Source organism: Rattus norvegicus, chromosome 1, assembly GCF_021556685.1.
Source record: "Rattus norvegicus strain SHRSP/BbbUtx chromosome 1, alternate assembly SHRSP_T2T, whole genome shotgun sequence".
Lineage (NCBI taxonomy): Eukaryota > Metazoa > Chordata > Mammalia > Rodentia > Muridae > Rattus > Rattus norvegicus.
This window is the reverse complement of record NC_141534.1, coordinates 180569281-180593308: the sequence shown is the minus strand read 5'-3', so window position 1 is coordinate 180593308 and position 24028 is coordinate 180569281. Positions and strand designations below refer to the sequence as shown.

Here is a 24028-nt window from a genome sequence, read left to right as displayed (position 1 = left end):
CAGACTGACTACATGAGTGAGCTTGCTTTATGATCACTCACCGATAAAGCTGTACTTGTAAACATCTGCTTAGACCTTCAGAAGTTTTTATATAGCATTTCCTTTATCATTCCTAAGCCGCATCATCACTTCTAAGTAGTACTACATAAAGCCCTGTACATTTAACTGGTTTCTAATGTAAGCAGCATTACTTGGGGTCAAACAACCCTTTCAAAACAGTCGCACATCAAATATCCTGTATATCAGATATTTATATTACAATTCATTAACAGTAGCAAAATTACAGTTATAAAGTAGCAACAAAAATAATTTTATGATTGGGGTCACCACAACATGAAGAACTATATTAAAGGTGAGAACCACTGATCTAGGCCTCCTTAAAAGTAACGGTATTTAAAATATACTAACCACAAGCATACAATCTGTGTAGCCCTAGAGCTCAAGAACTTCAGTCTGAAGTCTGGGTGCTACTTAGGCACTATGCTAGCAAGAAAGACAAGCACAGCTTTACAAAGCCTCAACTCATAAGGAGCTCAAAACCTGGAACCTAAACTCTCTTATGTAGTATATCAACTGTTAAGGTGTTCACCTACCTGCAACACTCTAGTTCATTCCCAATTCTCCAAAGACACCAGACAGAGCAACAAACCACCACCCTAAGGCCAAATCTCTCCCAACCCCTGGTTTCCATATAACATTTTATTGTAATAACCATAAACAAGCTGGAATTTCAACCTACCTACCTTTCACTATAACTAAGAGTTACACAATCCCAAAGCCTAAAATATTCTACCTGGTCTTTATCAGAAAAAGCTTAAGGACTCTGGCCTAGACAAAGATACTAATAAGTTTGTGTTCCCATTCTGAGAATGCATTCTGATTTATCACTGCCCCTTAAATCCTAACTCAAACACTGACATATTCACAATATGCCTGGCTCTTATACTACTCTCGCCCTTGAACCTAACACTAAAGCAATGGTCTCTACTGAAAATGCTAGTTAGTCCCTAATATTCCAGACAAAAACAAAAACAAAAAAAACCCTAAATCAAACACGTAAGTGGTAAAGCGACTTTCTCTACACACCCCAATACCTCAAATATCTTTACTAGTCCAATTTATAACCAAGTTCAGGATACCCCTCCAGGTCTACCCTTCTTTAGATATATCATTCATATGTGTTCCTTGAGAACCACAGGTACTTCCCAAACATTGAAGTGCACAGATATCAGCCGGAGCCTGTTAAAATGTTGATTCTAATTCAATTAGCCTATGCTTCCTGAAAGCTGCTATGTGATCATGGGGCCTCTCTCTGATTTGACCCATATCTACTACCAGCTGATAGAGGTCCTGTGTCCCTGAGTAGCAAGGCTTTTTAATAATTTATAATGATTTGGGTTTTGTTGCTATTGCTGTTTTGTGTATGTGCTTGTTGTTTTTCAGTAAGTTTTCTTATCTGTTTTCTTAATGTATGAGTATTCTGTCTGCATGTACATCTGCATGCTAGAAGAGGACATCAGATTCCATCATGTGAGTGAGTGCTGGGAATTGAACTCAGGACCTCTGGAAGAGCAGCCAGTAGTCTTTACCTCTGAGCCATCTCACCAGCCCCATAGTAGATTAGTTTTAACGAAAAGAAACTGAAGTATCAGAATATTTCTTCTTTCATTCACATTCCTCTTGTACAAACATACTCACTGATATCATATATCCACAGTGGCATGAAGCAGTGTTTCAAACTGCTCTAACCTAACTGGTAAAGCAAGATGCACTTTTATCTACCAGATTTCCAATAACTAATAAGGTTTTGTTCTTTTTTTTTTTTAATAAAGTATACAAAAGAACAGAATCATAACGAGGGATTTAATTTGGCAATGTTTATAAAAGTTGAAAATGCTCATTACCTCTTGATCTTAAAACTATTTCTAAAAAAATATCCCCCAGTTCTTCTTTCCACAAGTGAGAAAATGCTGTACCTACCACAGCAAAGTGCAAAACCCTAATGTCCACTTTTACAGAAGAGCGGTTAAAACTTAGAATGCTCCTCTGGTGCTATATTCTGTTATTTAAACAAAGAATAAAGTGGCTTGGCATTGAATATATTGGTATAAAGCAGCATTCATGATTAAATAACCCAAGATGACATCAATATCATATCCCTTCCCCACAAGGTTCAGAGTATGTTTGTTTTGGTTTGGTTTTGTCTAGAATATTAGGGACTAACTAGTATTTTCAGTAGAGACCATTACTTCAGTGTTAGGTTCTGGGGAGAGAGTAGTGCAAGAGCTAGGCAATATTGTGAGGGTGTGAAAAGGGATAATAAGTCTTGAAAAGCCAGAGTTCTGGGAGGACCAGACCAAAACAGTGTCACAACAGGACTGCTGCACATATGAACTCACAGCTGTGGTTACCTGCAAAGAACAAGTCACTCAGCATTAAAGCATGGAAAAGACTCCTACCCCTAGCTGAGGAGTTACTGACAGCTGTTGGCTTCTGGGGGAGGAAGAGTCAGCTTTCTTTAATGGTGTGGATCCTAGTAGATCCACACTCCTGTGGATCGCTTCACACCCACTGAATATATGAATACCACAAACTGTAATTAGTGGGTTAAGGAAAAAAAAAAGAGGACATGAATTTGGAAGGAGGTTGGCTGGAGGTGGATCTGAGAACAGTTACAAGGAAAAGCAGCTTGCATAAATATGATCAAAATAAAACTATATTCATGTATGAAATTCTAACAAAATTTATAAAAAATATTTAATATTTTTAAAAATATTAAAATAAGAAATTAAAACATTTAATAATCAGAATGCAGGATATCTAAGAGTCTGAACGTTTGTGGTGTTTACCAGCTCGGAGTGAATTTAAAATGGGTGATGTTGTAAAAGGCAAGAAGACTTCTGTTCAGAAGTGTGCCCAATGCCACACTGTGGAAAAGGGAGGCAAGCATGAGACTGGACCAAAGCTCCATGGTCTGTTTGGGCGGAAGACAGGCCAGGCTGCTGGGGCCTCTTACACAGATGCCAACAAGAACAAAGGCATCACCTGGGGAGAGGATACCCTGATGGAGTATTTGGAGATTCCCAGAAAGTACATCCCTGAAACAAAAATGATCTTCACTGGAATTAAGAAGAAGGGAAAAGGGCAGACCTAATAGCTTAACTTAAAATAGCTACAAATGAGTAATTCCACTGCCTTATTTATTACAAAACAAATGTCTCATGGCTTTTAATGTATATCATAATTTAATTCATACACCAAATTCAGATAAAAAAACCCATGTAATAATCTTTTAAAAACTGTTTAATATTTGTGTATTTTGACTACATGTGTATCAGTGGACAGCTTGCATGCAATGCCTATGCAGGTCAGAACAGAGTGCTGGATCTCCAGGAACTGGAGTTACAGATGATCTCGTGGGTGCTGAGAATCAAACCTAAGTCCACTGAAAAGCAACCCAATACTCTTAACTGCTGAGCCATCTCTCCTGCCTCTCCCCAAATACTACTTTAAAACACTAAAAATGCAATTCATTGATACCACTTTTCTGGAAAGGAATTTCTTAAATGTATACATGTTCTTATGGATTTTTCTTCAAGAACAAAAAATTTGGTAATGCTGGCTGCTTCTGAAGAAAGGTATCTGTAACTATAAAGTGGAGGTACGGGGAATTAGCTTTTCCGTATTTTTCCCTTCTACAAATTTAGAGAAACTAAGGTGAATATGAAAGTCTCAAAACTATTTAGTCTAAAAGTCTAACTATTTAGTCCTGCTTTCTACCCACTTCCATCTCCTAAAGCTATACCTCAAGGTTGGCTCTATTTACTTTTCTTCTAAAACTGGCCCCTCTATGCATTTAATATACAAACACATTAGTCAAGGCCCACAGTGCACACAGCTGGGTGAACAGATGGACAAAGAAGAAAGTATTTCTGTTCATTCACATTTTCTCACTCACTTTCTCCCCCCAACACACACACACACACACACACACACACACACACACACACACACACTTTCTCTCTCTCTCTCTCTCTCTCTCTCTCTCTCTCTCTCTCTCTCACTTAAAAACAAAATAAATCTTATTTTAAAAAAAAAACTAAATGAAAAATAGTTTCAAATATCCCCTAAGAGGAAGAAATCCAAAATATTCTAAACCATGGATCAGCAAAGGTTTCCATAAAGGGCTAAAGAGTAAATTATTTTCAGTTGTGTGACCCATTGCTCAGAAACAACTTTGCAACTTTTATTATAGCATAAAGTGGCTTATGTTTGAAATTGTTTCTCATTCCACCAAAACTCACGCTGCAGTTTAATCTCTACTGTGAATTATTAAGGGAGTAGAAATCTAATCCAGCTATTGTGTTTAGAGGTAGTCTTTGAGAGGTAATGAGGTCATCAAGTGGAGCCCCCTGCCCTGAATGAATACTGATGACTTTGGGGCAGAGGACAAAGGATACAGATACACATACATTCCCTGTCTCTTATCATATAATAATCTTGGGACTTTGTGAACAAGGAAGAAATGACCACATGCAGCCCCTTGAGCCTTCAACTCTAAGCTAAATAAATCTTCTTTATACATTATTCAGTCTCAGATATTTCATTACAGTAATGTAACATGGACTAAGCGGCAATAGAGAATAAACAAAATGGCAGGACTATGTTTCAGTAAAACTTACAAAAAGCCAACATTTGCAGACCATGGTTTGCCAAGACCTGTTCTAAACAATAATTTCTACTATCTAACAAGTATTTAGGAAAATGAAGCATGAATGAGAAAAGCACCACAGTTCAAAAATAGTCTAGAAACACACTACTACTAACACAGGAAGAACACCATCTAACAAGGTCATGACTGGAGTTATAGAGCATCAAGCCAGGCATGGCTCTCCCCACACTTATTTCACACTTCCAGTCTCCAGAACTACGAGACAATAAATTTCCATTGAAAATAAGGAACCAACTGTATGAAGACTTGTACCCATCACCCTAAGAAATCGATAGAAGGCCAAATATCATAGTGACTATAATCAAGGCCCTAGGCAAATGGCCTTCTAAAGATGATGCCTAAGCTTCATGTCAAGATAAATATACATTCTTCCCAACACACAGGAAAACAGCTGCAGCTACAGAAACACACTCTAAATACTTACAGTTGGAACAGCTTTCAAACAAGCACAGGAAAGAATAGCAGAGACAGTGTTTTACATACCAACGATGAAAGATCACAAGAAAGCTGGGAACACAGAATACATCCTCTGGGTACATGTGCTTATGGATTATACATCTGCATGTCACTAAATCTCAGTAAACAGCAGCAGATGCAGAAAAGGTAGTATTCTGGTGTTATGGCACTATTTAACAAATGTAATTTATGACAACCACTTAATTCTCTCACAATTTCTGCAAGTCAGGAATTTAGAAAAAATTCCACGAAACAACTGCAAATGGTTGTTGTTGCCCTGGTTCTTGATCTTAAGTGTCATTGCCTCTTCCAACAAGGTAGCCTGGGCTCCTTTACAGCACAGTAACCTCAGGCTAGTTAGACTGCTTACAGACTGGCAATGTGCTCACAATCAGAATGTGAATGTGCAGGCAGAAGATTTCTCACCTTTTCTGACAGAAGTCACTAGAGCATAACTTTTTATTCACAAGTGACCTAAGGACAGCCCAAACTCAAGACATAAACACTAGCTCAGGATAGCAAGCATTCTAATGGCTAGAATGGTGCCTCAAGTTATGGCTGTGGCTAAAGATCCCCTCACCCAACTTGGCTAATGTTTTTTGCAGTTCAATGTCCAAGAAAAAGAGATGAAGATAAATTAAATTCTGAGGACAAGTGTCTCATCCCTCTTAGTACTGCCTTCACTGAACGCTACCTGTAACTACAGCTGAGGGATAGAGATGCACTAGGTCGGCAGGTGAGTGAGTAAGCATGCATGCAGTATGCACAGTCTACATACAAGCATAATGTAGTCACAAACTCATCTTTGTGGGGACATGTCCAAGATGAGCAATCACAAAGCAAACTAAGCATGGTACCCCCAAACCAAAAACAATACTAGGCTCAATGCAAAAAGAACAGAGTATGGCCCAGAGGGATTTTTTGGAAACCCTTGGGGGGCTTCATAAGACAGATAGGGACTCTCAACAGAACTCAGAACCCTCCTGCCTCTGCCTCCCCAGTGCTGGGATTACAAGCACATGACACCATGCCCTGCCAAAGTAAGAGCTATGTCCTAGTTCTGTCACTTAGCTCTCTAACCTAAGTTCTCTGACCTCATTCTCCTCATTTGTAAAATGCAGCACACACACAAGAAAACAAAAAGTAATTGTGATTATTTAAGAAACGTAACACGGGGTTGGGGATTTAGCTCAGTGGTAGAGCGCTTGCCTAGGAAGCACAAGGCCCTGGGTTCGGTCCCCAGCTCCGAAAAAAAGAACTAAAAAAAAAAAAGAAAAAGAAAAAGAAAAGAAACATAACACAGTGCCTAGATGAAACAGAAAGCACGCAGAGCCAAGAGTTGTGCCATAAGTCCTTGCCTTAGTTGTTCAAGGAGTCTCTGGGTCCCTTCCTCAGTCACCAAATCTGTCAAAGGAAAAAATAAAAACAATTTAGTTTAACAATCTGTCTTTGCTTTTCAGTGATGGAGATTGGCCTTAGCCCCTTGCAACATGCAGTTAAATAAACCCTAACTGACTTCATTTTCTATTCTATAATCACACTATACTTCACTTCATAAGACAAATAAAATTTTTAGGATTTTTTGGTTTATTTACTTATTTATTGCATTGAAACAGAGTCTTGCTATGTAAGCCAGGCAGGCCTTGCATTCAAGAGCATCTGTCTTCTAAATGCTAGAATTATAAGCATACACCATGTATTATAAAAAGGCTGGTTTCTATACCAAAACAAATAGACAAAAAGGCTAAAGAAAAAAGAAACAAAAGGTAGACCACAATTATACTCAGCTTCCTTGTAAAGTAAGAGACAGGTTTAGAACAGAAAAATAACTGATTGGCTAATATTAGATTTTTTTTAATTATCTTTTTTAGATTAAGAAAGAGGAAACTTTATTATTATAACAAATGAAAAATGGGCTGTTTCACTGCTCTTGCTATAATCCTAATATTCCAGGAAGTCGAAAAACAGCTGAGAACTTCAACTTGATAATACACAACTTTTACATGAATGACTCCATCTTCATTTATACAGGGTACAATAGGGACTAGTATAGAAACCTTATTACAATAACTTCTTGTAATTTTTATTTACCAAATGAGTACAGCAAATAATTGGTGTGTGTGTGTGTATTTGATCCCACATATGTGGAGGCCAGAGTTCAACCTCAGTGCCATTCCTAAGGAACCACCCACTTTGTTTTACCAGAGTCTCACATTCGCCTAGAGCTCACTGAGTAGTAGGCTAGGCTGTGTAAGCCCAGTAAAACCCAAGGATAAGCCCACCCTCCACCTCCATCCTCACTTTCTCAGTGCTGGGAAAACAGATAAACCACAGCTGGCTTTTTGTGGGTTCTGAAAATCAAACTCAGGTCCTTGATGACATGCACTTCATCTACTAAGCCATCATCTCTCTCCCCAGGTTCCCTTCCCACATTATTTTTTAAACTAGCAAAACTTTAAAACTGTGTTCCCATGGACCTCATACTTTCAAACTTTTACACACACACACGCGCACACACACACACACACACACACACACAGAGTTCTGAAGGCACATTGGAAGACAAAGACCTAGTTAGCGTCTTTTGTACTCTATTATGGTAACTACGAAAGGTAAACTAATACACTTATTAACAAGAACATTGTATATATTTATTATACACAACATGTTTTGAACACACGTACATTGTGAATGTAATCTTTATGTATACAGTCTTTTCATTGAGAAAGTATAATACAGACAACAAATAAACAACCAAAATGCAAACTCAAAATGTACAAACTATGGTCACACAGCAGAGAACAGTGAGTTCTTTTTCTTCTTCTCAAAAATTAAGGCTTATCAGGCAGTTTTCCACAGACAAAAGAATAGCTCTAGCATCTTGGATAACATTTCTTTTTTTCAATAAAAGATGCTAGTGTCCAACTCTGTTGTAAGCATCCATTGAAGTAGGCATAATAGCCACTCTGTTTGCCTATACAGACACTGATATAGCAATATCTGTGTTCTATGTCCCTAATGTCTAAGGCAGTTGGTAGTGAGGAATTTCAATGGTGTATTACATTAGTTCTTAGGCTATTACAGGACCATTTTGTACACTGATGTCCTTCTATAAGCACAGCACTTTCACAAGATCTAGAATGCTTCTAGGATCTTATTATCCTGAAATTTTAGATGTGGAGACCCTGTCTCAAGAATAAGCAACTTATACTGCATCAGAGAGGAAGTACCAATTTCATGACACTAAAATTATATTCTTACAAAATATCATTTTCTTTTGTTCCAGTTTATAAGCTTAATGTCTACACTGGTGATACTATCAAACCCATAGAAAACGAACTATGTTCCTGTTCATATATAGCATGATAAAAAAATAGTAAGTAAAAAGAAATGACAAAAGATAATACAAACAACCCCAACAATGTGTTTAGTAGGTGGGGGAAAGGGAATCACTCTTACTACTTGGAAAAACATATTCAATTCCATTTCAGGGAAAGAATCCTTCAAACAAACTTTTCCATTATGTTAGTCATATGTGATTTTATTTTAGATAAACTACTTTATAGACAAATGACTGGGCTTATTTTATTCCTTATCTTAATAAAAATGTTTCCATATTAAGAAATTTTTATCTTAATATTTTTAGCTTCAGAGTAATAAAAAAGTGTTTAATACACAAAGTAATACAAAAATTACTACTTCGTGTTACCAAAGATATAATTTTCAAACCTTGTCAATTCTGCAAAGGAAACTAATTTACTCTTTTGTTTAAAAGTCATTAAGATTGATACTGTACACAATGTATTTCATGATTAATATTCATTAAAATACTGAGCTTAAATTAGTGTTTAAAAAATGTACACTTTAATCCTAAAACATTACATGTAGATTATATGACCCCAAATGGAATCAAATTAATAATCATGTATCTTGCACAGTCTAAAGTTTGTTAAACTCTATTTACAAAGTTAAACTTTCAAAACAGGTGACAAAATTAAGTATTCTGCAAACGTACCCATAACTGCAAGCACAGTTATGACTCACTATGATTAAATCACATTGAATGACTTGTATGTAATCCTTAAAGCAGGAAACTAAGTGTTCTGACTCCCTGCCTCAGAGGTACACTACACTTTATCTCTACTCTTGTATTACTTCTTCATAAGGTTTCTGAATCTGTTTTTAAGGTTAAATCTAGAAACAGGAACGCTTTGTTGTGAAATGAGGTTGGGAAACTGTAAACTATATCCAATCAGATTAGTCAAAGTACATTAACATATCAAAGACTACAAGATATCCAGAAGTAAAGAAAGAAACTGAGTGAACTTCAAGTCAGTTCCTTCACAAATTTCTCAACACACCTAGGAAAACAATGCTCGCTTGTGATCACCAGATCAGCCATCTAAGTATAACTTGTTTAAAAATGGGACAAACCTCTGAATATAAATCACTTAAAAAAGGAGAATTGTCCTTTGATGCCTGACGCTATACATGAATAGAGATGTTAAACTAGTTACCAAGAATTGCAAAAAAAAAAAAAAATTATCAAAATACATGAAAGAAAGATCTCTATCTGTATTCAAGTACTAAGTCTGGTTACTTCAACTAGTAACGCTACCTCATCTGATACTCAGAAACTATGATAGTAATTTTCAAGAGACACCATTGCCAGTTAAATTTTGCTGTCTATTCCTAGTCATGGTTTTCAATTATTTGTCTTGATTTTTAGCTGAGGAAAAACAAAAAACAAAACAATCACTACTAGTTTAGATTCACTGCTAATTTAGTTATAGTTATTATTAAACTACAATTTCATCATTGGCTTTCTAACTAACCAAGTAATTCAATTAGGAACTACCCATATTCCTAATGAAAATTCACCCAAAACACACTGGTATCTTAGTAACAGTTACTATTCCACTAGAATATTTAAAGTTTAAAAAGTTTCAAAGGCATTCTCATTTAGGGGACATGAATGGGGGTGGGAGGGAGACTTCTCTCTGGCCACAGCAAGCAAAAGTGATAAAGAATTCAGAATCAGGGCCATCTGCACTTGGATGCCAACAATCCTTCTGGTCTCTAGCTTTGAGTGAGAAGGGCTATTTTCAAGGATGTCTTTAAAGGACTAAATCCTATAATGTCTTCTCAAAAATCAGCATCTTTTAAGACATATCACGAAGGACAGGGGATGTAAAAGTCAGAAGGGTAGTAATGTCTAGTGATTTTCTGGATTTCCAGTATGTTTTCTGTTGTAAAACTAAATTGATACCTGGCACCCTATCCTAAAATAAGCCTTGTAACAGTTAACAATACTAAGAATGCAGCAAAAATAAATATTTGAGAATATATAAACTCAAGACTTTCATGGTCAAATTATCAGTCACAGAGCCAAAATCTCTACTGCTAAAACACATTGGTCTCTATATCTAAAACCCATAATGAAAGATAGGCAAATTAAAAAAAGTCTCTATGTATGAATGTGGTGCATGAATCCCATGGCCCATGAGGTCAGGGGAGAACTTTCTAGAGTTAGTTCTCACAAAGATGTACTGCCCCTGAAAGATCTGCCTGTGTCTGCCTCCTGTTGCTTTAGAAATACTGGGATTACAGATGAGAATCATCCTACCTAGCTTTTTACATAATCTCTGGATCAAACTCCGGTCATATCTTGCACAAGAAACATTGATTTTTAAGTCATCTTCCTGGCTCTAGCCAAATCAGAGTAATCAGTTGTTACACTACTGGGACCACCACAACCTTGTTTGGGCAAGTTAATTAACATCTCTGGTTCCTTGTTCAATTCACCGAGAAGCCAGCTCACTTATCATCCTCTAGCTTATAATGTCTGTATTTCTCACTACTATCCATTAGAATAATTGTTTCCTAATCTTACATCTGATACTTAGGGAATTATTAACTCCAAAAGGTCACCAAGGTTATCACTTTAAAGCAATTCACCTACTTTTTTCAATCTATCAATCAATTTATCAAATGTCCCATTATCAGCTAAACCTGCTTCCTCTCTCCTGCAGATTCTGCTTATGGTAACGACTTAATATTATTATGACCTACACATGTTTTTAAGAAACATATTAAAAACCATTCTTCATTCTAAGGGAATGATGAGTGATTATGGGCCTCAGAGTTTCACGATCAATCCCATTGGCCACAAACCCTGTACTACCCTCAACCCAGATGTAAGCCTCAAAAAAAAAAAAAAAAAACCAAGTTTTTTCCTCCTCCACAGACCTTGTTGTTTAAGAGTAAGTTAAAGAATTTTCTTCTGCTTCAAGAAAAATAAAAGGTATTTATGTATTCTACTATATTCCATTCTGTTCATTCAAGCAGACACTGCCCTACATCATGTATACAAAAACACTACACATGTGCCTATTCCTTCTATACTACTGAACGACTTATGGCTAAAAATGGTGGCATGTATCTGTATCCCCAGCACTCTGGAAGCTAAGGCAGAAAGTTGGTTGTTAGTCAGTCAGTACAGCTTACGTAAGAAGACCAAACCTCAAAACAACACTTAAACAAAAACCTGGCTATGGTTTACTTTTCTCGAAGAATCCAATTGAGAATCCAACTGGTCTACTTTTAAGGTAGTTCTTTGCATAAGCTTCATAATTTACAATTTCTATATTAAATCACTTACTTGTTAAAGGTAATCATAACATATAAAATAAGAACAGAGCTGAGTTTTCAGAATATGTTTTCTGTCTAACATTAAAGAATGAATTATTAGCTAAGACTATATAGTTCAGGGGTAGACAGAGCACTTAGCTAGTATAAGCAAAGGCCTGGTTTCAATCTCTAGCACCGCACAAAGGGGTATGGGATATCAAGACAGGATCCACAGACCTCAAAGAATTTTTTTTTACTACGCTTTCAAAGGAAAGTTGGGGAACCACTGAGCTACAGCTTACGTTGTTCTGAACATTTTAAGAAAGTTTGGTATAACTAAAGTTATATCAAAAATTAAATGTAGTGTTTTCTTCTAAAGAGACAAAATAAATCTTTATGAAGATGCTCAGAGCGGTTCATAAACCTTAAGAACGCCTGCATTCTAGGAAATAAGTTAGTCTTAGAATACTTCATACAAAGCCATGGTATAAATTCCCTCAGCTCAAAGGTATCTCATGAATGTTTATACCCACATTTCTAAGATTTCCATGAAATGCAATAAACAATGTATTTCAAAATTCTAAGTTTCTGAAGAAGTTAACACACGTGTATGTACACAAAAGAGCCATAATTTAAAGGCTCCAAGTGATTTATACCTAAAAGCTGGTGGCACATACTCACTATTACTTTAGCCAAAGTACATCGATTATTACATGCTGATATATAATATTTATAAGATACTGGCACTTTTTAATGGAATGTGCTCAATAATCCACCAGGGACAATGATACATTCACAAAACATTGTGCAACATTTCAGGACAACATATTGCTTTTTCCAAGAACTGATATAAGATCTTTACTATGCCCATAATTTCTTATTTGGGTCTAAAAGATAAAGAGACACATATTAAAATATAATTATTTGGGGAGGCGGGAAGGGGGCTGGTTGGGGAGGGGAACACCCTTAAAGAAGAAGGGGAGGGGCGGAGATAGGGGGCTTATGGACAGGAAACTGGGAAAGGGAATAACATTTGAAATATAAATAAAAGCTACCCAATAAAAGATATAATTTATTCTGTAAAGCCAAAATTAGATTTTTTTATCTGTATGCATAAATATGTGTAAGTTTCTTTACCACACCACCTACTATTCCTTCTCTCACAACCTATCTAAATTTACTTAATTTCAAAATAGTTGAATTCACTACCTGTTTGTAGTGCACAGTTCAGCATTACTACACCGTTTCTAGTACACGTATTTAGGCTCCCTCCTAGCACGCTACCTGCCCCAAGGCACCTTACTATATCTGATTTCTCCTGCACAATACTGTAGAAAGCAGAGCTTCAATATACATTATATGAAAAAAATTTCCATTCCACTTCGATTAACATGTCTATTGCTAAGCTGTATGGCAGTATTTTTTTTTATTTCTTTAATTTGCTTCAAAATTGTGGGGAAAGTGGATGGAGGTACAAGCTATGAAGCAATACAGACAAAAAATTCATAACTTTTAAAGCTAGTGGATAATAGAAGGATTCTTAAAGTCAGGTCCATGAATTTTCTCCTTTGTACATTTGTTAAGATAGAGCTGATTTAGTTTCGCTAAACACATTTATTCAGGCAAGGGTACTTTTTAATGAAACTTCTGCCTCTCTCTCTCTCTCTCTCTCTCTCTCTCTCTCTCTCTTTCACACACACACACACACACACACACACACACACACACACACACACACACACTGCCACATACTGCCCCAAACAAGAGTCTCACTATGTAGACTAGGCTGACCTTGAACTTACAGAGATCCACCTGCCTCTGCCTCCCAAGGGCTGAGACCTGGCATTTTATTGTTGTTTTTGTGGTCCTGGGGACTGAACCCTAGGCCTTAGATATGTTAAGTACTTTTCCACCTCTAAGTTTCAATGCTAGATTTTCAACAACTTTAATATATATATGTATATATATATGTATATATACACACATATATACATATATACTTTACCAACATGTTTTTATTAGCTCAGATAAGAAATGACATCCATCTATTTCTTTACTAACAATTTAATGAGTATCTGCTATCTAAGATAACCTGTCTCAGTAAATGTAAGGTTAAAAAAAGGTACTCATCTATTACAATAATTAGGAACACAACCATATCCTTAGAAATCCATGACAAAAATGACAGAAGTTTCCAAAGAAAGGGAGATAATAAGGAAAAAGGAGGTAAAAAGCAATCATCGTTTTTAAAGTTCTCTCTGCCACGTGACAGATGAAGAAACTAAAGCCCAGAGAGGGGAAGTGACTTGCCTACAGTTAAATGTGAAATTGCTAACAAGGGCAAAATTAAAACACAAACGTGCTGATCCAAAGTTTGATGTGAATATTCTACATTGACACATTTTCTACACCGTATTAACTCAAGAGAATGAGCAATAATTAAAGAAAAGTAAATGAATGATAGATGAAAGGGGGAGGCTAGGAAAAAATGAAGACAATAAATTCTAAAAGCATTACACATAAAAACTACAAGCATCTTCCATACTTCCTCAATTCTCAGGTATATTTGATTTTAAGATACTGTATTCACTTCTAACATTTTAAAGATACACTATCAAATTTATCTTCTTTTCAAAAATACTGAAATGTAGAAACACATATCTCTGTAACGGGAAAATGTAACATAATAGAGCCTGTATGAAATAAACTCACTGCTAATATTTAGACATAGGATCACAGGGCACAAACATCTGTAGCAGGACTTTAGCATGGTGGCATATACTGCATGGTGGCATATACTTGAGCCTCAGCACTCAGAAAGCAAAAGCAGACTACCATTGTGAGTTCAATAGCCTGGTCTACCTAGAGAATTCCAAGCCAGCCAGGATAACATGTTAGATTATGTTTCAAAGAAAGTTGGGGAGGAGGCTGAGAACTATTTTTTAAGGTATTAAATAGCTATTAAGTACTGGAGGCTATATGACACTTCTTTCAATTACAAATATTAATATTAATAAATAAGCCCTTATCTGTGTGAATTCTAGAAACAAAACATGGGTTTGGGGTTTTGTTTATTTTTCTCTCATACAGGATCTTGCTATGCAGCCCAGGCAGGCTTCTAACTCAGAATCCTCCTGCCTCTGCCTCCCAGTGCTGGGATTACAAGCACATGACACCATGCCCTGCCAAAGTTAGAGCTATGTCCTAGTTCTGTCACTTAGCTCTCTAACCTAAGTTCTCTGACCTCATTCTCCTCATTTGTAAAATGCAGCACGCACACAAGAAAACAAAAATTGTGACTATTTAAGAAACGTAACACAGTGCCTAGATGAAACAGAAATCACACATACACCCATTCCACAATTTCTACATGCCAAATGAAGGTTAAAACCAAAGGGATTTATAATATTCTCCCTATTCATTTATGAGATTGGACTCAATCTGCACTGACCCTTGGACAAATCCTCCTAATTTGCTTGGGAATAATTACTTGCTAAACAAAGAGCTATTTTATTGATATGTTTCTCTTTGAATTGGGACTACAAGAGTGAAGTGTGTGGGGTGGGTATATGTGCCCTGTGTGTATATTATATGTGTGTTTTCTACATGTGGAAGCTAGAGGTTGACATCAGATATTTTCCCCAATTGCTTCTCCACTATTTTTGAGTCTTGATTAGAGTAGACTAACAAGCCTGGAAGCCTGAAGGATCCCCCTTGTCTCTACTTCCCCAATACTGATTTCAGCCATGTGATGCCCAATAGGTGCTGGAAATCCAAACTAAGGTAAGATCTTCATGCTTGTACAGCAAACACTTTACTGAGTGAACCATCTCAACAGTCCCAGTGATGAACTTTTAAATGTTTAAACGATCAGTTAAACATAAATGCAGCATTTTTATACTGTTTACTGAACTGATACTCTTAGATCCATATCAAACCCAACAAAGGAACTAAAGAAACTTGTGTATGGGAAAAAGTAAGGATGTAAGACCAAAAGAAACAGTTAAAAATGACCCAATTCTATGAGTGGTTCATGGCTTTCTTTTAACCTAAGTTCTTTCCTTAAACTCTAAGAAGATAAATGTTCAGAAAAGTCAGGATGCTACCTCTATGATTCAAGTGCTTTAATAACCTAATCATTCAGACTAAGAACCTAACCTTCAAATTAAGCAAATGCCATCTTTTAGGATGTATCATTTCAATTCACAATAACTCTGTCATTTAACATAAGAACACGCCTTCCAAAATAGCTCACAAGGAGCAGATGTCAAGTAAGTCCATCTCTGTTCTCACCCCAAGCTTAGACCTATGTAGTCCCAACTGTCCCATTTCTGTTGAACGGATGTTATCCCTTAATGATAAAAACAATAATGCTTGTTTTAATCTAGATTTTTTTTTAGTACAAGCATTTTAAACAATGAAATCTTCTTAGTCAAAGACTAAACATTACAATGGGCCCTGCTATGATTTTTTTCCCCCTGAATGTGACCATATCTGTGACCACAGCAAGCATGATTGCTGACCCATACCATAATTCACTTTAGGCGATCTTGACACTACATTCACATTTCATTTTTCCTTTTTTTAACTCAGTGGCTTCTTTTTAACCATCTTCTTCTCAGTCTCTAGGTATTTCTTTCAAAACAGTCAGCTCTAGGCTTCTCTAAACAGCATACTTTTCGGTACTACAAAATCTTTCCGAGCAATCGTCATCCTTCTTTACTGATTTTTTCTTTTTAAGACATTATTTCTCTGTGTAACAACCCTGATTGTCCTGGACTCTCACTTTGTAGATAGAACTCATAGAGCTTACCTCTCTCTGGCTCCTGAGTGCTGGGATTAAACCACCAGCACCAGCACCAGCACCAGCACCAGCACCAGCACCAGCACCAGCACCAGCACCAGCACCAGCACCAGCACCAGCACCAGCACCAGCACCAGCACCAGCACCAGCACCAGCACCAGCACCAGCACCCCCTCCTCTCTCCTCCCCCAACTCTACTTCTTTTATAAGAAGTCTTTTCTATAAGAGGCTCGGGTTTGACCTTTGGATTTTCTGGTAATTCATCAATCTCCAGCATCTACCAGTGCCTGCCATCAAGCAAATGCTCAATTAATGTTTACTATCTACTTCTGCCAATTCTGACTTGCTGTGTAATAGCTGGTGTGACCTTAAGCAAGTTAAATCTGTCTGAACCTCTCCCTCACCTACAAAATACAATCAAATAATGATACCTGGAAAGCTCAAAACAGTTTCTGGCACAAAGTAGCAACCAATAAATTTCTAACTATCAAAAAAAAAAAAAATTGGTAGCATATACGCCCTATCATCAGTCCAACTGTTCTGTTTCCTTCTAGCCATTACAGGGAACCTACCAAGCTGCAAGAAGAGATTTGGCTGATGACTACATAACTAATCACTCATTCAAACATCTGTAATTGGACTTAGAAACTATTTACATTTGACAGGGTTTTGTTTTGTTTTGTATTTTCGTTTTTTTGGTCCACAGTCTGCTTATGCTTCATCCAAACTACTGTAATCATTCCTGTGTCTAGTAATAAACTACACACCAACTCCTGCCTTCACTTGAACTGTCTCTCTGCTTACAGGTAACTCAGCACTTGGGCACTAGATTATACTAAAGGCAAAATGTGATTACAGTAATGTGTTACCCACAAATACCTTCTATGTCCTAAAAAATGATCCATTAGCTAAAATTCTATGCTGATCTGGTGAACAAGGAAACATCTATATACAACTGCTCTCTTGAATTCTGCCCTTCACACTGTAACTCTTCACAGGCCTTTTGTCCTGTCTTCAAGCATAAACTATCTCTTCCATTTAAATCCACTGAAAATGTGGTTCCCTCTTCTCTGCCTCCTAATTCTGCCTGCACCCTACAAATAAAAGCTTCAAAGAGGAAAACAGTAACCGCAACATACATATACTAATGTCTTTAAGTGGAAATAGTCTTGTTTATTCAACTACACACTAGTCTCAAAATTGAAAGCAACTGCCCAACAAACATAGTACAAATTTCACTACATTAAAAAGACTGCTCACTCAGCACTGCACACCTAGTCATACAGCATCCTCACTTTTGTTTCTGTGGGACACCTTGCACCATTTTCATGCCACATTACCCATACCCAACCAAATAACTGAGAGACTCTTTAAACGTTGCCCTTAGCGCTTCTGAAAATTAAGCAAGTTCCCAATCAAAAGAAAGTAGTACTTAATACCCATTACTTCTGAAAGCTAAGTTTGTGTGAGTTGTGGCAAAACAATCAGATGGCTCATCCACGGAACAGAATAAAGGTGAGATGGCAAGCTAACGATCAGCCTCGGTAGCTGAGTGTTCTGAGCTGTCATCCTGAGAGACTCTTTCTCAACTCTGTTCCCTCAACTCACTCCACTATTCACAAAAGATCCCCACCCTTGAGCATGCACACAGAAATCCACCTTGACTGTTCCTTGTGTACTTTCCAAGAAACCAAATAACGCCTTCTAGTCAGACAGCCTCCATCCACCCCTAATCTAAAATCTCTCACTCCTTGGACACCTTCCGGTTTCTGTGTGTACCTTCTCACACTCCACATGCCCTGTCCCCATTGGTCCAGACCTTAACCTTCAAACCCCAAACCAGTTCTCCATCTCTCAGCTGATTTCTCCGCAACGCCATCAAAGCCTACTTCACGGGGGCCAATCCCACTCCGGACTAGGGGCCTCCACACTGGACGCCCTCTCCAGAGCATCACCCTTTCCCATCACTTTCGTCCTCCTCAGACCCGAAGTCTCTCAATTCCAGGCCGCCACCCTCCTCCGTTAACTCCGGGCCCCACCGTGGCCGCCTCTGCGCGGCCTCCCCGCAACCCCCGCAGGCGGCGCCCCTGCCTCCCCGGGATGCAGGCCAGGGGCCTCTATGCTCCCTCGCCTCAGCCCCGGCCGTCGGGAGGGCGGCGGCCCGGCCACGCCGCGCAGGGACAGTCCCGACAGAGGCGGCGCCCCCGCCTCCAGGCGGCCGCGGCGGGGCGGGGGCGGGGCGGTTCGCAGGCCCCACCTCAGCGCAGCCCGGCCCAGGACTCCCGCAAAACGGTGGCCGGGCGCGGAGGGGCCGTGGCCGAGCCTACGACAGAGCCCGTGCTGCTTACCTCGATGCGGAAGCTCGGGCCTCGCTCTCCTCTCAGCGATGGCTACGCCGCCGTCGCGCTCTCCTCACTCGCTTTTCACCGCCCCCGACCGGCTGCTGAAGAGCGGACAGACAGCGGTTCGCCTATTGGCTGGGACCGCTATTGCGTCACGGGTCCGGACCGCGCCTCGGGGTCTGACTGGTTGGCGTGGCGCCTCTTTTCCACGTCTGCTTCTGATTGGCTCTCGCTCACACTCTTCCCGGGAGAACCGCTCACCCTCCACTCTTCTTCAACCTCCCACCCCCAAAACCCACGAGCGGGACGGCCAATGGGGGAGCGGAGAGAGGCCGGGAAGTGGGCGGCTGGGCAGTGTGGTGGGGGAAAGCGCAGCCAATGGGCGCGCGCCGCACATCCCGGCTCCGCAGCGCCGCCCCCGGCCGTCCGCTTCCCGGAGGGTCGCGCCCTGGGCCACGCCCGACTACCCTGGCGCGGGAGCCCAGCCCATGCAAAAGGTGCGGGACTAGTGGCAGCCATCGCAGCGTGCTTGGGTACTACCAACGTGCACCCTGGCGCTCTCGGCTATAGCTGAGTGTGAGGATCCTCCCTGAGAACGGCCAGCTTGGTTCCTCTGAATGCAGAGCCAGTGCTGTATGGACTTTCTGAAAGCCCCTTAGGGAGGATTAGAACCGGGGTTCATTCTCCCCAAGAGACTGTCAGCCTGGTCTAAGACAATCCCGTGCGAGATGTAGGAAAGTGAGAGAAGTTTCAGCGCTGAAAGGTGGGGTGTGTGCTTGTGTGCTAGCTAAGGAATAGGGTGCACCAGAACTTGATGTGTGTCGCGAGCAAGAAGGTATATACGCATAGTTAATATAACAAGTTTTATTTCGTTATGCTTTGGGTCATCACACAATGTTAACACTCTAAATTCCTAACTGCTGTCCTAAGCCTATTTCCCCAAGGCTGCGCACCTTATGCGGTGTATCTTAGCTGAAGGTCAGGTCCAGTCTCTAACAGAAATCTCCAATTCCAGGGTCAGCATCCTGGATGAGATTCTCCAGCTGCAGAGCAGATCAAGGTGGCATCTCTCCAGATGTGCAGGCAGAGAGAGCTCTTTGTCTCTGCTTATATACTGTTCACTGGGCATCATGGAGTTCTAGGACTGTCTTGTTATCTTGAGTGAGTGATGTCACTGAGTTCTGGTTATCAAGTGTAGCCTTGGGTGTAGTGGGGATCCTGACTATGCTATTTTTATATGCCTAAAAGGCATTTTTAAAAAAACTATGCTCATTACAATGTGCGAGCTGGGAACCTGTTTTTCCCTTGATGTGGTGGTGGTTACCTAGGTGTATGAAGACTTGTGGGGCTGTGTGCTTCGTGTACGATATTAACAACTTTTGAAAAAACAAGATCCTGGTCATGATCAGCACCAGGCTTTAGCTGTCATTCAAAAACTACAAACCCAGGCTAGGGAGAAGACTCAGTGGTTAAAAGCAGGTACTGATCTTTCAGAAAATTCGAGTTCAGTCCCCAGTAACTTACAGTTGGCAGTTCACAACCACCTGCCAATAATACCCCCATCTGGGCTCCGTGGACATCTGCACTCACATGCCCGTACCCATGTGCAGACACACGCATATACATAATTAAAAATAATACTTAAGAACTACAAACTACCTCGGGTATAAGGGATTGTCCTTTTTGTAAACTGTTTACTTTTAATTTGACAATCTCATATGTATGTCTGACGCATTCTAACAGATACACCCCCATTAGTTATCTCATTCTTCTGTTGAAACCCTCTTTCCAACAAAGCCTCCTGCTACTTAGACTTTTTTTTAACCAGCAGAGTTTAATTATGGTTGCTTGCATGAGTGTGTTGGAAGATGTGGGGGGTAGCATTTACCAGAACATCATAGGCAACATGCTACTATTGAAACTTGGTCAGGTACTCCAAGCCAGGTTGGGCCACTTGTCCTCAAGCCAATTAAAAGTCGTTAATAATAGAGAGCAGAATAAGGAGATTTGTTCAACATGGTCACACTGGGAGGAGGGACAAGGTGATCAAGTGAACTGCACCCCCCAGCACACCCAGTCTGTCTTCAGTATCCTGCCGAGGACATCCATATCTATGCACTCACAGCCAATGTGTTATCTCACTCAATCATTGTCTAGGTTTTAGTCTTGTCCTATAACCTGGTCTGGTACATTGTTAAAATGCTGTGAAATCTCTTTCTAGAAGACAGTTCCCTCTCTGGCTGGCCTCTTTTTTCCCCCAGCATGAGATTTCTGTGGAAAGTCCCTTTTCTTCAAGGTCCATTGTTTCTGTAGTCTGACAGAGAAGCACAAGTATCTCTTTAGAATAGCTTCAGGGTAGACTTCGAAGTGCCAGGTGATTTCCCTGGTTGGGGTGGGGGTGGGGCTGGGGCCTTGTTTTCTTGTCCATCCCTGTTGGTGGTATAAAAGCACTCACAATACTGTACTTCATCCTACAAATCTTGTTCACAGTCCTCTGTCAGAAGCTGTACCTCTGTAGAACTCTAACAGACTGCTTAGTTGTAAGGCTTTACAAAAACAAAATTGCCACAACAGAAAACAGTTCTAAGAGTTTGTAAAAACACAAGAGTAAATCTGTTTAGAAAATGAAGTAATTGCATATAGATTTATAAGTATCTAATACCTCTAATACCTGTCAATCTTTAAAGGGCTTGCATAACTTAAGAAGTATCACATGAAACCAGGAACAAGTAACCACAGAACAGAAACATGTAGAATCTACTTTTTTTTTCTCCATCTTTATTAAACTGGGTATTTCTTATTTACATTTCAATTGTTATTCCCTTTCCGGGTTTCCAGGCCAACATCCCCACCACCCCTCCCCCTCCCCTTCTATATGGGTGTTCCCCTCCCATCCTCCCCCAATTACAGCCCTCCCCCCAACAATCCCGTTCACTGGGGATTCAGTCTTGGCAGGACCAAGGGCATCCCCTTCCACTGGTGCTCTTACTAGGATATTCATTGCTACCTATACAGTTGGAAACCAGGGTCAGTCCATGTATAGTCTTTGAGTAGTGGCTTAGTCCCTGGAAGCTCTGGTTGGTAGGCATTGTTGTTCATATGGGGTCTCAAGCCCCTCAAACTCTTTCAGTCCTTTCTCTGATTCCTTCAACGGGGGTCCCGTTCTCAGTTCAGTGGTCTGCTGCTGGCTTTCACCTATGTATTTGCCATATTCTGGCTGTGTCTCTCAGGAGAGATCTACATCCGGTTCCTGTCAGCCTGCACTTCTTTGCTTCATCCATCTTATCTAATTGGGTGGCTGTATATGTATGGGCCACATGTGGGGCAGGCTCTGAATGGGCGTTCCTTCAGCATTGTTCTATACTTTGCCTCCCTTTTCCCTCCCAAGGGTATTCTTGTTCCCCTTTTAAAGAAGGAATGAAGCATTCACATTTTGGTCATCCTTCTTGAGTTTCATGTGTTCTGTGCATCTAGAATAATTCGAGCATTTGGGCTAATATCTACTTATCAATGAGTGCATACCATGTGTGTTTTTCTGTGATTGGGTTACCTCACTCAGGATGATATTTTCCAGTTCCATCCATTTGCCTATGAATTTCATAGAGTCATTGTTTTTGATAGCTGAGTAATATTCCATTGTGTAGATGTACCACATTTTCTGTATCCATTCCTCTGTTGAAGGGCATCTGGGTTCTTTCCAGCTTCTGGCTATTATAAATAAGGCTGCTATGAACATAGTGGAGCATGTGTCTTTGTTATATGTTGGGGAATCTTTTGGGTATATGCCCAAGAGAGGTATAGCTGGGTCCTCAGGTAGTGCAATGTCCAATTTTCTGAGAAACATCCATACCGATTTCCAGAATGGTTGTACCAGTCTGCAGTCCCACCAACAATGGAGGAGTGTTCCTCGTTCTCCACATCCTGTAGAATCTATTTCTAAAGCAAAATTTAAAAATCTCTAGTTTAGTAGAGTAAGTCTATAGGCCTTGACAATCAAATGTTTAAATCTCTTACAAAATTAGTAAGCAGTGCTAGTTATTACAAACAGATTATATACAATTATATCTCATATATACAATAGCAAAATATTCTTATTTTATCAGAGTAAACAAATATACATGCAGGTTTCAATTAGCCCTACTGTCTAGAGAACGATTTTTCAAATGCCACTTTAAGTCTGTAAGACACTTAGAGGTCAGCATTAGACCATACTTTTAACAGAGAGTGGGAGGATTCCCAAGGCCCATCATTATTCACTTCATACAGATGTCATTTGGTTTTAGGAGTCAGTAGCTAGGGGACTCAAGAAAAGATGTCAGCAAGGTCTCCTACAACATGGAAGGATGATATTATTTGTATTAGTTGCTCCTTTAAAAAAAAAATCGACGTTAGATGCCGCCTTGGTGATTTCCTTAAATGTGCACATCCTTGGCCCTGTGTTTAAACTTCTGTTTAATCTCAATTCAAGACACCAAAGACAGACTTCAGGACTCACTGGATCCCTTTGTCCCTCTTACCAATGTAACCATATCGAATAAATCAGCTTATCCTGCTTACTACCATTTATTTGACTATTTAATTGCTAATTAATGAAGATAGCCCAACCTGGCTTGGGGCATGGGCTATGAACCCAAATTTAATAACAACATTAGTAGCTATGCCATTGAAGAAAATGATACCTAAGAAAAAGGGATTTCTGTAATTTTGAGGAAAGTCCCAAGCTCAGTAAGCACCTACTAGCCACAGCTGGATGTTGTCGGGAAAATTTTTTTCAGGGGGTCCGGGGCTTGTTTTAGTGCCCAGCCTGGTTGGTAGCATAAAAGCACTCACAGTGCAGTACCCAGTCAGAAACTCCAAGGTCTTAATGAGCCGCCTGCTATATGGCAGACCTAAGTCCCTAATCAGGAAAAAGAACTTGAATACCATGGCATTTGCCCTGGAGGGGTCCACAGTCCAGTCCCACGCACAGACAGTCATTCCTGAACTCATTAGTCATTAGGCTAATAGCAGCTTACCTTCAGGTTTGATGTATACGAGTGTTAGAAGCAGGTCTGGGACATGGTA

General features: G+C 39.6%; 1 protein-coding gene and 1 pseudogene across 9 annotated transcripts in view; one reads left to right on the top strand and one right to left on the bottom strand.

Moving 5' to 3' along the window:
• The window catches only part of Far1 (fatty acyl CoA reductase 1), a 61376-nt gene extending 42309 nt beyond the window's left edge, over positions 1-19067 (bottom strand). For 2 of the 9 annotated variants that reach the window (XR_015685649.1, XR_015685647.1), the window contains exons 1-2: positions 18971-19067; positions 6547-6592 (exon numbers count right to left, since the gene is read on the bottom strand). The gene's annotated coding sequence lies outside the window, so the exon portion shown is untranslated. 9 annotated transcript variants of the gene reach the window in all.
• LOC120099910 (cytochrome c, somatic-like) lies at positions 2870-3186 on the top strand (annotated as a pseudogene).
• Positions 19068-24028: the final 4961 nt, after the last annotated feature.